This window comes from Lepisosteus oculatus, chromosome 4, assembly GCF_040954835.1.
Source record: "Lepisosteus oculatus isolate fLepOcu1 chromosome 4, fLepOcu1.hap2, whole genome shotgun sequence".
Lineage (NCBI taxonomy): Eukaryota > Metazoa > Chordata > Actinopteri > Semionotiformes > Lepisosteidae > Lepisosteus > Lepisosteus oculatus.
In genome coordinates this window covers 3,739,003-3,757,695 of record NC_090699.1, presented here as the reverse complement: position 1 = coordinate 3,757,695, position 18,693 = coordinate 3,739,003, and the positions used below count along the sequence as shown (strand labels likewise).

General features: G+C 42.0%; 1 protein-coding gene and 1 long non-coding RNA gene across 2 annotated transcripts in view; both read left to right on the top strand.

The window, feature by feature from the left end:
- The window catches only part of LOC107076098 (butyrophilin subfamily 1 member A1-like), a 244,514-nt gene that overhangs the window by 61,679 nt on the left and 164,142 nt on the right, over positions 1-18,693 (top strand). The window lies entirely within an intron of this gene.
- On the top strand, positions 4,483-5,435 carry LOC138238080 (uncharacterized). Its single transcript, XR_011189266.1, has 3 exons — positions 4,483-4,600; positions 4,841-4,957; positions 5,413-5,435. It is a non-coding gene; the product is annotated as an uncharacterized lncRNA (long non-coding RNA).

Here is an 18,693-nt window from a genome sequence, read left to right as displayed (position 1 = left end):
TTACCAGAACCTAGAACACCGCTATAAATCAGGAACACAATCTTTTCTCTCTTTCTCAGGGTTTCTCTGATGTTCAAGATCCAACATCTAAACTACTTTTCCTAGACACAGAGAGAGTCTTTATTATCCCCAAGAGGCAGTTTGTTTTATAGTAGCAGAGAATATAAAAAAAAACACAAATACTGTACACAATACAGATATACACAGTGTTGTAATAAATGAGAACTGTAAACCTGTTTATCTTCAGAGAGGGAAATCTGAATCTGCTCTGTGAGGGGGGTATTTGGGATTCATTAAAAAACGGAGTGAAGGGTCCTCTAGGATGGAATTTATTTTAAGCAGGACTCATAACCGATAGACATGGGGTAGGTGTGAACCATCTGCACCGAAGACTTTGTGACACAGCTTGACAGTACTCTTCACTTCGATCTTTCTCCTCAGATTCACATTCACAAACCAGCTGATCAGGACAAAGAAAAGACTGGTAAAACGTTATCATCAACAAATTGTCAACATCAATTATTTAAGCTTCCTTAAGAAAAATAGTTTTTTTAAAATAGAATTGACGTGCACCTCAAAATGTAACTACACTGATTCTCCCCTGATGCAGGTTCGAGTGGGGTCTGAGGGATCTTGTCTTGTGTTTGTTCTCAGAGACATTCTGCTTCTAGTAGTTCTGTTCACACTGAGTGACAAACTGAACAACATCATCAGAGTGGTTCTACTGTGAATGTCCAGTCGCTGTGCTCTATAGACCAGACTGCGTCTCTCTCCCAGCTTAACTCCACACTTCAACAAGCTTCAGTCCTCCAGCTCATCCTCAGAGCCATGAAGGGCCAAGAGAGTTCGACAACCCTGCTCCTCTCTGACAGGAGCTGCCCAGACTGTCTGATCTATCTGTCCTCTGCTGACTTGTCCTGTTGCTACTGTGTCTCGTATCAGCTCTGTGGGTTTCTCGTCTCATCATTATTTTAGAATTGTCTGATTGTTATAAGTGTATAATTGTCTGAAACCAGTTTGGAGATGTTTGAAGAGGTTATTTGCAATGAGATGTTTATTTAATTAAATAGCGACAGCACATTCTACTGAGAAATAAAACAATGTATTAATTACTCATTTCACATTAAAACCAGAGTTATCGGCATCAAAGAGAGCTCTCCTGGAACTTTAACTTTTACAATGTATTTATCAGAATCATCAGAATATTAATCCTGTTACACAATTCACTTCAGTTTATTGTCATCTGCACAAGTGCAATGAGAGGCTTACTTGCATATCGGCTCCAATACAAGGACATTAAAGAAAATCATAAACACAGAACAGCAGCAGCAATAACGAGTAAAACAACTTAAAAAACATCAGTGTGAGCCAGTGGTAGATACAGAATACAGACATCTTCTGTCCACAGAGGTTTTCAGTCTAGATGTGCCCTCAAGCTCTCCCATGTGTTAGAAACTCTGTCAGTCTGTAAGTTCTGCACTACCTGTGACCTTTCATTACCTCAATAGCACTTCCTGTTGACCTTTCCACCTTCAGACTTGGCAATGTACTGAGGCATGACCTCTCATTGACCTCTATTGCACTTCCTGTTGACCTTTTCACCTTCAGACTGGGTGATGAGCTGAGACGTGACCTCTCACTGGTCTCTGCCCTTCACTGTGCAGGAGTCTCTGCTGTCTCTACATCATCTACAATCTCTGCGACTTGTGTGTGTGCATGTGTGTGTGTGTGTACAGTCTAACTGCTCTCCACCTTCTTCTTCTGTCACTGCACTACCTCTCTCTGTCCTTCCTGTCCTCTTCTGACCTCCAGAAATGAGTTTGCATGATCTAGAGGCAGCTTTTGAATGAATCGGGTTTACGTTAAACATCACAACAGAAAATAATTGCTTACTTAGTTTTCTCTTTGGTCAATGTGAAGTATTTTTCAAGGTTTATAAAACCCAAGAAGCTGGAAGCAGAAATACACAAGGTCAGAGCAGCTCTGTAGTTTCATCATTCCCAGAACCTTACAATGAAGTGTCTGCTGTATAATAAACAGCTAATTAATGCATATAATATTGTCCCCTACCAGCTCGTCTGATACTCCTGGAGTGTCAATTCAAAATGACAGAAGTCAAGTTCCTCTGATTCATCCCTCTGTCTGCTTTCACTCTGATCAGTGTCAGGCACCTCAGTGGCCCCTCCCACTGAACTGGGACCAGCCAATCATTCTGCTCTGAACTGGCTGAATACATCTGTCACTCATGTGTCTTCAGCTCTCTGATTAGCCTGCCAGTCTGTCAATCACCAGGACTCCCTGTTACATAATTGAGGTTATAGATTATTGTGTCTTCCACTTTATCAAATGACTCTCTCTGAAAATCAACTCTCGTACCCAACTGCTCTAGAACACTTTGGTTTCTCAACAGGTGAATCTACCTCTTACCACACAGTACAAAACCTCCCAGCACACAATTAACAGGAAAGTGTGGAGTGAAACTGGTACCATGTGTTACTGACAAGAGCCCAGCCCAGCTCCCTGAGAGAGGAAACAGCACTCAAGAGCAACACTGAAGCTCAGAGTGAAGATCCTCAGTTCAACACTATCAAATATATATTAACGTTAAATATATCTGATATTGCTTTACAAAAAACTTGATTTTCCATCAAACACCTGACAATTGTAAATTTGTAATTTATATTTCTTTCACTAATGAACTGTCTTATGCAATATACTGTAATATCTTAATGGCAAAACAAAAGTGTACTACTTAATAATTTGCTCAAATATTTTTTTTTTATTTGAAAAACATTACATGTGTGACCTACTGTATAATTTAAACGTTTCCACAGCCAGATTAACAAACACTTTTCTACCTGTGAAGTTGTAACCCAGAAGATTTGCTCTTGAAGTGACACAGACCTTCAGTCAGTCCCCACAGTGAGCAGAGAGCAACAAGCTGTCTTCATGACTTCTGCCTGTCAGCTGCTGACGTGCTCAGTCCTCACCTCTCAGGGCTCGGTGCTGCTCTCAGTTCCAGGTCTCCAAGACCACAATAACCACATGTTGCAGAAGGGGTGGAGCTGAGATTGTACAGTGAGCAGACTTCCTCAGACAGTTCCTGCACCTTCCTCATTATAAAACGAAGACAGCAACAAGATCCTTATTCTAGGAGGACAATAATGACTGAATTATTGAACATACTGAACATATTCTATCAAGAACTTTTGAAATTAAAAGAGGGTTTTAGCCTAATGAACCAATGTACTTATTACAGTTCACTCTGTGAGAAATGAAGGAGGCCACTAATTGATTCTCCTTCCCACATACTCTCCTGTCCCCTGAATTGCTTCAGACTCTCTTTTGATTGAAATTCAGTGCTGTTTTTCCTCTCTTTTAACTTCTTCAAGAAGTTTCTTTATTCTTCTGGTTACTGTAATAACATTGGATGTGTCAATAAAATAAGTGAAATTAAAAAGAGCTCAGTTCTGGGTGAATCACTGCTATCTTATGTGCTGTTTCTAAAAAATATTTTTATCTTGTACCTTTTCAGCTCTGGAAAATAGCTCATTGTTAATCTTCTGAACCAGAATCAAGCTGTGAAATCTTTGACTGTCTAGTCTTCCCTTCAGACCCACATGGGAACTCAGTCTGGCTCAACTTTATTCATAGACTCTTGAGTTCTTTCTCCTGGTCTGGAAAAACACATTTAGAAAGACATGGAAGTGAATGAAACACACCTGGGAGACAACACAGTACACTGAATATGTAATAATCTGGTATAACTAATGTAAGTGTATTTTTGGAATAATAGGAAATATGCTTGTTACAATATATTATTGGAAATATATTTTTCATTATAATTCAAGTATAATTTAAGGAATTATGAGTTGATTTAAATATATATTTTCATGATATTGAAAGACACTCAATGTCCACATATTTTCAATATATTCAATCTAATTTATATCCATAAATAGCTGGTGGGAAATGGATGACTGGTTTCTTGGCTTCGTGATCTGTGTAACCGCTGATGATGGTAAATGAGGAAGAGTAGGCAGACTCCTCCAACACTCCCACACTGGAGCCACTGGTGTCACAGACAGCACAGCCCCAGAGACAGGAGAGGTGAGACTGAAAACACCTGGGAGTCTGGCTGAGAGCCCACTGACTCTACACTGGACAGGGCTCAGCCTGTGCGCCACCACAGGGGAAATGATCCAGACCTGAACCTGTGATCACACAGCTCAGCACTCAGGAGTGCCTGTACTTGTGAACACACTCAATAGACAAGAGGAGCTGGGCTTCAGCTTTATATACCTGTTTCACAGAAAAGTCCCAGAGCTCCTGCACTCTTGAACACTGATTTGTGCTCGAGCTGCATGATCACAACAACACAGCCTGAAGCCACTGCCCAGTTTCCCAGAATCCTCCTGCCTCTCTGTGTTACAGCTGAAAGTGAAAATTGAAAGCAAAAATAATCCGTTACTGCGATAGAGAGTCTCCGAAGGGAAGGTCACTTTCAAATCTAATTATTAAAAGGCCTGAGACAATTGTATATTTCTTTCAGAACAATAGGAACTGGAGCTCATACCACAATTTTCAGAGTATCCAGCCTGTAAGTATCCTGTGATTTTCATACCAGTTAACAGCACAGTGTACTGTAGGGTTAGGTGCTGTCCTGTCCCAGTCCGACCATATAGATATTCACATGACAGATTTATTATTAATGTGTATCTGAAGGTGTAAAATATCACAGTTTTCACTGTATTTTCACTGTATTTGCTCTGCCAACAGGCAAACAATAAATTCCAAGGCTCCAGTTGAAAGTTTTTCTTTCACTTTGTGTTTCCTGTAGTTGAATGGCGTTTCTGTCTCTCTGGACAACATCTCTGAACACTGGAAAGATAAAAAACTTTTCTCAGCAGTCTGGACTGTAGTTCACACTGTAAACATCCCGTCAGTATAAAACCAGGTGAGTGTGAATCTGCTGAAAGTGAGGCTCCCCTCACTACCACACTACAGCTGGATAATTCTCTAAGTGTCTGTTTCTGTGAAATCTTACCCTCCAAAGTGTTACATTTGCAAGTTAGTAGTAAAGGCTGCCCATTAGAACATGTCTTTATCTTAGAACTGAAATCTGACCTGAGTAGCTGTTTATTTTAGAGATGAGCATTGATCTATCTGAGATTTTTTTAAAGGTGAAATGACATTAGAGGGGTTTTATTTGAAATATTACATTTGAAATATCTGACTTTTTTCTATTTCATACGGTTCATATCAGACAAGATGTTTTTAGATTTTTGTGATTATCCCTGGCCCAGTCTGAGTATTTCTATACTTCTGAGTTGAAGTGTGACCAACCTGAATGTTTCTGTATTTCCAAGATGAATTCTTATGAATCATAGTATTTTCTCTTCTCTCTTTTAGAGATGAATTGTGACTGATCAGTCTGTTTGTTCATATGAGAGATTAAGTCTGCCAACTCAGAGTATTAATAATAATAGTATCCCTAACCCCGCTGTCAATAGAGGCTTTTCCTTCTCTGTTTCTGTTTCTTTTTTTCTTAAACCTTCCAAGCTGACCCCATGCCTCACATCGACGATGACTACCATTCAGTAACACTCCTTCAAACCCGCGCTGCTCCATAGAAAGCAGAAATGTTCTGTGATTACAAATATCCCCTGTTCCTTGTGTCTCATTCTCACTGCTGTCAAATTACAGGTTCAAATGACTTTAAAGTTTGAACCCGTCTTACGATCTAATTTCACTACTAGCTTTGACTTGAGGGGTCAAAAACAAAAGAAATATTTATAATATATGTCAAATATGAAGAAAAAAAGTCATGATAAAATAAACCACATACAGATGCAGCCATTCAAAGTGAGCGGTACAGACACGTACCGCAGGTAATTGGCTGCGGTATCGCGTATCATGACGCAATATGATGTGGTGCGTGATTGGTTGACCGACAGGGGCACTTGTGGTCCGTTGGTCTGTCGTAGAAAGACTTACTGTAAACGTCTTTACTGTGCCCGTTGTAGATATTGAATTTTACAACTGAAGGGAAATCTTATTAGCTGAGCATAAAAAGAATAGGAGCATACTGTAACGCGTGTGAAGGCCATAAACGATATTAATTTTGGAACATAAACATACAGTATATAGCTGGTCTTGATACTTTAAAGAAAAAAATACACACCGGTATTCCATTTCTCCCTAAACATTTTAAGCTTCGAAGTCTTTGCCTAACGTGATACCGGAGTCAACAAGCATACTTTTAGAATTTGATTAAAAGGGAATATAATATGGAATCGCGTATCTAAAGAATTTAATAACGGTATGATTATATTCGTGTACTGCGACCGGGCTGTGTAGGGCTGTTTCGCCTGCCTGTTCATGCAAGTGTCTTGTAGCCTACTGGTCTAGGTGCGTGACTAACAACGCACAGGTTGTGTGTTCGAATCCAGCTGGTGCTGGACTCTTCTTTTAACAAACATTTCTTCGAAAAAATAGAATAGCGATATTATGGACAATCAATTGACTTTTATATTTCAAAATATCGCAATGATCGATTCTAAGTCATTTTTGATAACAATAAATAGTCACCTTCTTCCCTTCTGGCAGCGGTTCCTGCTTCTATTGTGTGTGTGTGTGAAACAGAGTAAATTTTTATAGAGAAATGGAGGCTGGACAGTATGTGTTACAATATAAACATTTATGCCCTGCCCTGTCTCTCTCACACCTGATGAAGGCTCCACGGCCGAAACGTTGTGTTCTCTTTCTTCTTTTTTTCAGCATGGAATAAACCTATTACTTGTTCCTTTGCAGCCTACGCATGCTGATGCAGCTACCCACCTGAAATATAAACATTTATATTGATTTAAATCGTGTTCTGATTTAAATCGCAAACGCGTGTTTAATTATGTGTTTTTTAATCATAATCAGGCTAATGCATTTCTACATTTTCTGTATGAACCAGCTTAGAGGTTCATACAGAAAGACAGCTTGTGTTTAAATTGAGTGTAAGGTAATTTATGCTTCTAAAGTCATGGTCAGCATTTATTATTGTACTGTGCTGTAAACTTTTTCTGTGCCCAGTCACATTATTTTATAGCGTTTTTATTGCGTTATTAAATCCAGTGGCGCTGTGTGTTAGTTTCCTGACTCCCATGTCACATGGTCTGTAATTGAAACCCATTGAACTATGACTTTATTTTTTAACAAACATTTCTTTGAAAAAATGAAACGTTTCCCTTGGTCAAAAATTAAATAAAACCTCACTCGCACCAAACAAAATGCGTTACAAAATATACATTTATATTGATTTGAATCGCATTTTGATTTAAATCGTAAACGCGTGTTTAAATATATGTGTTAAAAGGCGATATACTGTATAAAAGCGCTGATTCCTATGGAGTGTGTTCCGCTGGGGATTCAAAAAAATTATTTTAAATAGGCTGATAAAGCTTAGACTACTGTATTCTAGCCTGTATTACAACAGAACATTGGACAAGGCAACGTAAATTGCAAAAATGCACTTGGAATCTGTCCAAGCCCTCCTACAAAATTTATTTAAACTGCGACACTGATCATTCATCTCTAAATAAACTTTATTTTATATAGCGTTTTAAGCGAATAGGTAATTAGATTGCTCATAAACCTAATCGCTTTTTCTACATAAACACAGCGTGATTGCTCTCTGAAAATGCTTTTTCTTAAAGCGATTCTATTGAGGGAGTAGCCCAGCTACCACTTAACACTGTACTTCCTACTTTGAATACCTGTGAGACCGGTTTAATTCGTCACAGCCAGCACTCCGGGAAGGAGGGGGTTGAGTAGTGGAGGCAGGCGAGATTTCCAGCAAAAGACACCTCCCCCTCAAAAACCCAGTAAGCAGTAATGCTTTAAGTCGAAAATCGAGGTAGATTTTGAGGATGATAAAGAGGGTAAACTGGGATGGGAGGAGGGCTTGGTTTTGCATAAGGGGCAGAAGGTTTCCCTTGTAAGGATGGTATCAAAAGCAATCTTAAGTGGTGAGAAAGCTGTGCTCAATGTATTTAAGGGAGTTAAAAGTAAAAGGAGATGCTTCATATTGCTTGACTAATTTTAAAAACTAAGTTATTAATGCAGACGCTCCCTCGGTGCGCCGGGTCTTACACAGTGCCTGTCGGCAGTAAGCGTTACAATATACATACCCAACACTGCTTGTACCCATCTGTCATGCAAATAAAACAGCTTGTGTCTAAATTGAGTGTAAGGCAATTTATGCTTCTAAAGTCATGGTCAGCATTTATCTTTGTACTGTGCTGTAAACTTGTTCTGTGCCAAGTCACATTATTTTATAGCGTTTTTAAAGCGTTATCAAATACGGTGTTACTGTAGTTTACTGAGTCCCATGTCACATGGTCTGTGATTGAAACCTGTAAAACCGGTTTAATTCGTCACAGCCAGCACTCTTCAGGTGTGAGGGTCTTCTGCTCAGAATGAAACGCTAAAATGTTTGTGTATATTCTAATGGTAGTATGTGGGAACAGGTTTGGTTGAAATTGCATTTATCAATGTTCTTCACACCTGAGACATTTTCTCTGAAAGCATTTTCTTCGCAGTTTAACCGATCTTGTTACAGCATGTTACAGTTTACTATTATTAACCATATTAATTTTAAGTGCTTAATGTAAAATCTTGTAAAAATATATTTTCATTGTTCAAATATACATTAAGTCTGACTATCATATAATAAGTTAAATACAAAACTAAAGAAAAAATAGGGTTAAATATAATTCAAAATATTTTGCTAACAATGTTGACTGTTTATGAATAATAAAATGTATTAACTAAGGAGTAGGATGGCACAGTTGTTAGTATGTTTTTTGTTTTGTTTCTTTTTCATAAATACAACAGTAGTACCTGATGTCTCAGTGGCTTTCAAAATTAAATTATGCATGCAAACCTGTGAACTAGAAAGATAACTAAGATATCCATCCATTATATTCCATAATATCCATGAAATATATGGCGCTGAAATACAGTATGTGTGACGCATAAAAGACACCAAGGGATTGGGTGAGCTCCCATCACAAAAAAAAAAACTGCGAACCTGCACTGCAGCGACCATAGTACAGTATGGAGACCAAGGCGTTTTACGGGAAGAGACGGGGTGCTTCTGCCGCCCCAGCTTCCAAAGAGCGAAGGGTAAGCAAATACAGCAGACTTCATCTGAAATACGCGATTACAGCGCATATTACAAGGTATTATTGCCGTTTTGAATTTTAAATTCAATTATAATTATTTCTTCGTAGCCTGTTCTTCAAGAAAACACCGCACGGGCGAAACGATCTACCACCAGGACAGTAAAAAAGAAAGCGGTAAGACGGAAAAAAAGAAAAGTTTATTTTGACTTCTGTTCCGCGACTGATGAATACTACTGTGTGACTTTATTTCTTACATGAATTATGTTATTTTGCCACAGGCCGTGGGTCTCTGCTCTCGGCCACTGGCCAGGGTGCCAACCTGTAGAAGCAGCACCTGTATGGAGACATTTCGGCAGCAGCCGGAGCATTACGATGCATTACTGGGGAGGATTGGGAGGCTAGAGTTCCAGCAGTCAAACAGTTGAGCAGCTGTCTCCCGAAAAGTGCCTCTCCCCGCCGCGCAGGCTGCAATGCCTGGCGGAAGCTCTGCCCCCCGCAGAGCACACACCGCCTCAGGATACTCCATCCCGGCCTCTCAGTTCACCACCGCGCAGGAATCTGTTGATGCTGTCCCCGCCGGCTATCTCCCCCCAGGAAGCACAGCGGAATTCACAGATGCCAGTGGGACGAATAATTCTCCCAGATGTCCAACTGCTACCCATCACCCAGGAGATGGAGGGGGGGTTGTACTTGCAGTGCATCGGCATAGACGGGAAAGCAAGAGCCGACCGCTACGCCGCCCTCGTGTTTCGAAATCTTGTGACTTTTGAAATTTACTGGGGGTGGACCACGTCTGTAAATTTCGATGGGTCCAGAGGCAAAAGTGCCTTGCCTTGCAATCTCCGGGAAACCATTAGTACGATGGTGAATCGGAGATTCTCAACCCTTGCTGCGTACGACTGGAAAAGAATTCGTGATCGGATCAACGAAATGCTTCGTAGGAGGAGGCGGTCTTTTCCTCTTGTCTAACAGTCTGTCCACAAACAAAACATTCCTGTGAGACAAGAGGAATTGAAAAAAAAACAATTTTGTCAATGAAAACCGGTGTGTGTGTCTCTCCCTGCTGGATGTCCCTCTCACAAACTGCTGAGTGAATAAAATAATTTTATTGAAAATGAGTTTGCGATTGTCTGGTCTTTAAATTCTTGAGATACGCGATTCCATATTATATTCCCTTTTAATGAAATTCTAAAAGTATGCTTGTTGACTCCGGTATCACGTTAGTTAAAGACTTCGAAGCTTACAATGTTTAGGGAGAAAGTACCGAGACCAGCCATATACCGTATGTTTATGTTAAGATTTCCCTTCAGTGGTAAAATAATACGATCTATAGTTGAAATCTGAGCCTAAATAAAAAGAAAAAGCAAGTGCTTAGGTTAATGAGCAATCTAATTACTTATTAGTTTAAAACGCTATATAAAATAAAGTTTATTATTAATTTGCTGGACAGAGCGGTGAACATTATTATGCATAAGACAAAGATAACGATCCTGATCAGTTTAGAAATCTGTGTACGCTGTAAGGTTTTTACTTCTTAAACTTTTAAAATACACGTTTTGAATAGAAAGAAATCCTCTTCCTGGCACAGTGTGTATAGCACACCAGCACGTCTTTTTTCTCCAATCAGAGGGGTGTCAGATAGTGTCAGCCAATCACCATTCTGCGTTGGGTAGCAACGGGTGACTGTTCTCAGGCGGAAGATGTAAACAGCTTAATGTTCGTGTTAAATATTTTTTTTTAATTCAATTAAACGGGCACAGTTAAGACATTAAATATACATATACATACTGTATACAGTACAGTTTGCATACAGTAATATGTTTATGTTACGCGATTAAAAAATAAATAAATAAAAATGAAAAGTCCAGCACCAGCTGGATTCGAACACACAACCTGCCAGTGGGTAGTCACACGCCTAGACCAGTAGGCTACAAGACAGCTCGCATGATCAGGCAGGCGAAACAGCCCTACACAGCCCTGCCGCAGTACACGGATATAATCATACCGTTATTAAATTCTTTAGATACGCGATTCCATATTATATTCCCTTTTAATCAAATTCTAAAAGTATGCTTGTTGACTCCGGTATCACGTTAGTTAAAGACTTCGAAGCTTACAATGTTTAGGGAGAAATGGAATACCGGTGTGTATTTTTTTCTTTAAAGTACCAAGACCAGCTATATACTGTATGTTTACGTTCCAAAATTAATATCGTTTATGGCCTTCACACGCGTTACAGTATGCTCCTATTCTTTTTATGCTCAGCTACTAAGATTTCCCTTCAGTGGTAAAATTAAATATCTACAACGGGCACAGTAAAGACGTTTACAGAAAGTCTTTCTACGACAGACCAACGGACCACGAGTGCCCCTGTCGGTCAACCACTCACGCACCGCGGTACCCCGTGTCATCATACCTGCGGTATCTGTACTGCGGTGTCTGTACCACGCACTTTGAATGGCTGCATCTGTACATCAGTGTAGCCTATTTTTATACAATGTCAGGGCAGATATTTCCTTTCTTGGCGAACAGGTATGTATTGCCATGTCATTGTACGTTCCACGGTTATAGCAAGATGTGATACATGTTTTTGTGAACGTGATGATTACAATTATACATATAAACAATACTATTCCTACAGATAAACACTATAAAAAGGTTCCACCCCAGGCCCCAAACACAGACTTTACCCAAGACCCAGTTCCCCAATTTTCAGTATAATAGTCCTGATATTTCTGTCCCTCATTGTAAATGTGTTGGGCCAGATCTGAGATGTGCTCAGAATTATCAGGAATATATGTGCAGCATTCAGTGCCAATTACTGCACAAGTTCCTCCTTGGGCCGCCAGTACATAATCTAAAGCTAGTCGGTTCTGCATGGCCACTGTTCTGAGGGCTACCATCTCATCATTAACAGCATTCAGACTAGATGAGGTAGAATTTGCTAATTCTTCTAAAGTCGAGGCCATTTGAATTAACTCTCGACTCAGAAAGTTCATGCCGGCTTGTGGAAATATTATACCTAAATAATATTCCCAATCAGCCAATTTTCTTTGTGGTCTGTGGTTGGGTCCGAAGGGGCTGTGGATTTGAACACGGATATGAGGAACCACATATCCTAAATAACATGAGCCAGACCACTGGGCTGGCAACCATGGGTAGGCTCGTTTTCCACAAATGAAAGATGTTCCGTTTGGCGCTCCCCATGCCTCTGAAAATAAGAAGCTTATACCGAATTGTGGGGTGAGCCGATCCCATCCTGGAATTTGGAAGGTAGAGGTGGATATATTTGCAGCGATGGTAAGGTTGCAACGACTCCATCCAACCAAGTGCAGACCATTAGTGTGCTGAAACATATGTTTCCCTCACGTTCCTTATTTAGAGTCAGGTATGGTGGTGTATGGCTTCTGTTATATTTAGGAGCGTAAGAGCCTGTGAAACTCGTGGGCTCTAAGCCTCGCTCCTGTAGATATTGTAATGTTGTGCAGGTTAAAGTCGTGTTATGGCAACCCCCATAGTTTGTCATATTAAAATCTCCTAAATTATCCCTCCAAATGATCATGCCTATGACTTCCTCGCGACGCCAAGGAATGGCTCCCATAGAAAGTCCTCCCTGTACATATTTGGGTAATGCGGCACACACCCAGCAGGCACTTTGGTTGGTTTTCTTAGCTGTCAGATAGGAGAGGCCTAAAAAGGAATTAATTCCATGTTCTCCTTTGTGGGAGAGATGATCATTAATTCCTGCGGAACATAGTCCTACAGCAACAATTATCGTTATTAACAGAAATGATTTCATTCTGAGTCTGTAAATGGGGATGAGGCTCGTCGGCAGTGTGGCGCGTGGATCCAGCGATCTTTTCCTTCCACTCGAACCGCAGACTCGGTTGTCAACAGGATCTGGTAGGGTCCGTCCCACCTGGGCTGGAGAACCTGTGAAGGAAATTTCCTGATCCACACCCACTCTCCTGGGATGAGGTTGTGCCCTCCTTCAGGTGGTGGTCCCCACGCCTCCAGGACCTGCTCGCTCCTTGGGTGGCCTCTGTCAGCTACTTGCAATAATACAAAGGAATGGTTGATCCATCTGAGGAAACCCCAGTCTCAGCACCTGTAAGAGAGCTTGTTTCAAATTATTACAGGCGGCTTTTGCTGCAGGAACCAAGGCAATCTTGTCCTTGTACTGCACTCCCCCCTTAAGCAGATCTGTTAAGAGTTGTGCTCACCCTGTAAAAACATTGCACCCAGGCCCTGTTAAAATTTCACAATGCTAGACACAAAAGGGCCTTATCATAACTGCTTCTATTAGACACTCTAAAGCTGAAGCAACTCAGACTTGTGGGTTTCCTCGTCAGAGGAAGCACTCAGAATACCATCAACATACTGAATGATCACAGCCAGTTGAAGCCACGTGATACCCTGTTCTGGATAGTCATTCTTTGTAATGCATAATATTCCAACCCAATAGATCTGGAATAAAACCACCCATTAAAATCTGGTACTCGGCAAGTAAAACTTGCTGTCCCAATACTCCTGTGGCCTCCTGCCATCTTCCCATATACATTAATCTATAGCACACTGTTGAACAGAGGAGTGAAACAAGCATGACAGTAGTGCTCCAGTATCCCCTAACAGAGAAACCAACACTCCATTAACAGTACATTTTTAACCACTGGACTGGGACAGACTTAGGGAGGCTATAAGGGATTTACAGGATCTAATCGTTAGGTAAACAGATTTTCTCACAAGACGTTATTCTCCCCAGTCTCGATTCTAAACCTACAGCGTTTCAGCATGTCTGGTTTCGAGACATTCGAATAAAACCAAATTGTTTCCATTATTGCAACTAATTGTATAAAAATACAAAAACTGTTTAACTACTTTTACGTCCACCTGTACTGTACTTATACGTTTCAGACGCTCTTATATTTTCCAATCTCCTTAAGTTGATTTTCGTCAAGTCTCTTTAGTTACATCTCTAGCCAGTCCCGCTGGCTAAACACACTCACACCGTCATTTAGTATACCAAAACTCACAGTTACACACATACATGCCGGCACACAAATTCATAAAACACACATACACATCGAGAATATATTTTTCTCTTCGTAATACAATGTGCTGTATTCTTGTTTTACTTCTACATGAATCCTTTTAATTCCTGAAGCGCACTCCAGGTTCGCTGCATTTCTAATTTCGGGTGCGGTACTTTAGCCCACCGGTCATTATCTTACGGTTTTGGATTTGATCGTATGGGGGAATCAGGGAAGTTGCAGACCCCCTCGACGGGGTGCGAGACAGTGTTAGAGTGGCGCTGTCATCAACGGCGCCAGCCCCTGCTACATCAAGTCCTTTCCCACTTCGAGTGAGAGTACAGATCTGCGGGCGCCCTCCCTCTAACAGGGGAGACCCTGATCCGTCTTTATCACACTCATACCAAGTGTTATCCCAATCAGACCCCCCTTCTCCATATGGCCACCGTGGGAATTGATCCCAATTATTTTCGTTTCCTGCCTGTTTGTTCCCCTGTGGGAGAGCAGGACATAACTTAGTCGCCGGCTGCAGCACATTAACCAGTGCAGCGTGACCAGGAGTTAATTCCTTCTTTAGTTTCTCATTCTCCTGTACTGCCTCTTCTAGCTTTTTTTCTATACTCTTTCGTAGCGAGTAAAGTATCTTTTCTTCCGGGTTTTTGTTTTCCCCGTAAACACACTTTTAAGTCACATCCCAATTTCTTTTTTTTTCTCATGTATCTGCCACCACTGGTGCCGGCCGTGCACCAGGGTGGGAGCTACATGCTTGTGCTTTTGCCAATCAATACTCATATGCTTTCTTTACAGGCGTCTTCGCCCCAAATTCCCTCTGACAAACTCAGCTTTTTCCATATTTTTCTCCTTCTTTTCCGTCAACTTACACTTTTCCGATATATAAACGGACCCTTCCACCACTTTCTCAAACCATCAGTTAGCACACATGTTCGGTCTCTTTTACTTTTGTTGTGTGTGAGGTAACAGCTCATTCAGTAGGGGGATGTTTTCACTTGGAAAAACCTGTGCATTACTGCACTCATTCAGCCAAGGGCGTCTGTTACCTCCAGATCTAAATACCTCTCAGAGACTTTAGAGAGGACTTACACCGCACTGTTCACAGGTAAGGGACGAGACCTCGAAAACCCCCTTTCTTGATCAGTAATTCACCATCCCCAGAACGCCAGCATCGCTGCTTTTGCCCCGGGGTGGACTTACGCACTGAGCTCAATCAGGGCGATTCTCGGGTCTCAACGTCCTTTAAATCCCGCTACTTAATGCTTTGCTCTTTTATTATGAGGTGTGTTTATGTTAGTGTCGTGCGTGTGTATATATATTTCACAAACAAGGAAAACACCAAAAACATACATACATATATATCTTTTCTACTCCTGTTTCCTTTAAAACAAAAAACCACACCACGCCAATCCGTGCACGATCAAGGCGTAGCTAATCTCAGGACCCCGGGCGCAATTAAGGCCCACACCAATCCTGGATTATACGTGCATTTAATGTACCACTCAGCTCCAGAACCCCGGGCGCAATTAAGGCCCACACTGATCCTGAGCCACAGAACTCCGGGCGCAATTAAGGCCCAAACCAGTTCTGACCTCAGAACTCCGGGCGCAATTAAGGCCCACACCAGTCCTGAATTACGTGCATTTAATGCACCACTCAGCTCCAGAACCCCGGGCGCAATTAAGGCCCACACCGATCCCGAGCCACAGAACTCCGGGCGCAATTAAGGCCCACACCAGTTCTGACCTTCAGAACTCCGGGCGCAATTAAGGCCCACACCAGTCCTGAACTACGTGCATTTAATGCACCACTTGCTCTAGAACCCCGGGCGCAATTAAGGCCCACACCGATTCTGAGCCTCAGAACTCCGGGTGCAATTAAGACCCAAACCAGTTCTGACCTTCAGAACTCCGGGCGCAATTAAGGCCCACACCAGTCCTGAACTTCACGGTAAGGGTCCAAAACCCGTTCAAAAACTCCACGCGCAATTAAGGCATACACCAGTTTTGAACGCCTGTACACAATACCGCGGAACCCCTGCCAGACCAAATTCTGGGCTTACAGCAAACAACCCATTACATACACCGGTGTCTTCCCCGGGCCAGAGGAATTCAGAAACTCACGTTTACTCCGTCATCTCGGGCGATTCTCGCAGGGAGCAGAGATTTCCCAATCGGTCAGAGAGAGTCGGGGCTTTTTTTTAAAAAAGAGGAGTCCTTACCTCTTAGTAATGTGAGCGCTGACCGTCTCTCCTGCCGATGGGAAGTTCTGCGCCTTCTGGAGCATCCGCCGACTACGCCAAATTTGTTGTAACAGAAGAAATAAGGTTCTTGATCCCGAGATGAAGTAAAACAGATGAGTTTATTGCATGCAAGGAACAATAAAGCCGAAGTCTTGTTTCCCGCAAGAAACAACAAAACCGAAGTATTGTTCCCCGTACTGTTACAAACTTTTGGGTTATATAGTGTTTTCTTCTCCGTTTCTGACGTCGCTCGGTCTGATGGTAAAGAGGGGGGTTCATGGTATTTGGCCAGTTTACGATGTTCTGGGCAAATGGTCAGTTTAACATTACACCCAGGGGGGTTCCTAGCTTGCATCTGCAATCCTTATCAGTTAACCCCCTTTCCTGCCATAAACCCCTGCTTGTGACTTAGAAGTCTAAACCCCCTACAGAAAGGATTAAATTCAAACCCCCGTCTTCACATCTTTCTTCACTTGGAAATCAGGAAATCCTCCTCCGTTGGCTGTGCAAGTTTTTTTTTGTTGGAAAGAAGGACAGCTCCTTGAGACCGTGCGTTGATTACCGCAGTCTTGATGCTATAACGGTTAAGAACCGCTACCCTCTGCCTCTTATTCCCGCCACTATAGAATCTATCTAGCCACAATCTTCTCGAAATTTGACTGAGCGGCACCTACCATCTCATCCACATCCGCGAGGGCGACGAAGGGAAGAAGGCTTTCATCACCACTCACGGCCACTATGAATATCAGGTCATGCCCCGGCCGTATTTCAGAATTTTATGAATGACATTTTGTGCGATATTATTAATAGGTATGTCCTGGTCTACCTGGATGATATCTTGGTCTTCTCTAGCACCCCTCAGGAGCACACAACCCATGTCCGGGAGGTCCTTCCTCACCTTATTGACAACAAGCTATATGCCATATTGCCTTTTACATGTGTCTAAGGTACCATTTCTAGGATACATACTTGGTGTTGAGATGGACCGTGCCAAGATGGAAGCCATAAGGGACTGGCCCACCCCCGAGAATTTAAAACAGATTCAGCGTTTACTGGGATTTGCCCATTTTTATCGCCGCTTTATTAGAGACTTCAGTTCTGTCGCGGCTCCCATTACCTCCTTGACCCGCAAGGGCCTCTGTCACGACAAGTGGATTCCTGAAGCTGACTGCACCTTTCGACACCTTAAGCACCTTTTCACCTCCGCTCCACTCCTCCGTCACCCTGATCCCTCGCTGCCTTTTGTCCTGGAACTGGATGCCTCTGCCCACGGAGTAAGCGCTATCCTATCCCAACATCATGGGGACAAGGGTACCCTTCATCCCTGTGCCTTTCAGAGGGGCCTGGCAAGCTTTGCATTCCAGTGCTGAGGCCAGGTGGCCTGCCATCTCCTCCTGGCTCCAGCCATTGGTCCAGTCTGCCAGCTGGAATTGCACCTTAAAGGTCTCCCATGGCGCTTCTTGCTGTAATGCACTAGTGTCAGAGGTCACAGGGGCAGAAGGCTGGCTTCCGGTGAGGGTGCTATGTTATGAAGGAAAACAGAGCTTCCACAGGCTGATTATCACACTTTATTGGGAACTAAAATGAAGAAATTAACAGAAAAAAAAGAACTGACACAGCATGTCAGCTTTCCCATGGGTCAGAGATAAAAAAAACTCCTACCCCACTAAACAAACCACCACAATAAAAATAAACACAAAAAGAACAGAAATTACAAAATACTGAATTATGCTAATGTAATTCTGTCTTAATGGGAGCCTTGTATTAGACTGTATTAGCACGTTTTGTTCCAAGGTAGAGAGAGGGACAAAATAATGAAAGGAAACAAATATACATCCCAAAGTTACAAAAATAATCCCTCAGATAATGATGCTCATCCTGCTGAATACATGAACTGCCGAAGCAGTGCAATAATCTCCTGGTGCAGTCTCTCCTGTTTCGGGTTAGTTTATATATATTAAACACAGCTGAACACAACACCAGGAATGAGTTTAACTTCACTTTTTACTTGAACAGCAGGTCTGTTGCCATCCTCTTACCCGCTTGCTCTAGGGAGCGTCTCACAATTACCACACTACCAGCGCACAAGGGAGTGTGTTAAAACTACCTCTCACGACACAGTCCCTCTGTGGACAGAGAATCGTCCACATGAAATGTCCAAACGGCAGGACAGAAGACAAGACTGACATGGAGCCCAAGTTTCTGTCCGTGAAGAAAAAAACTCGCCGCTGCC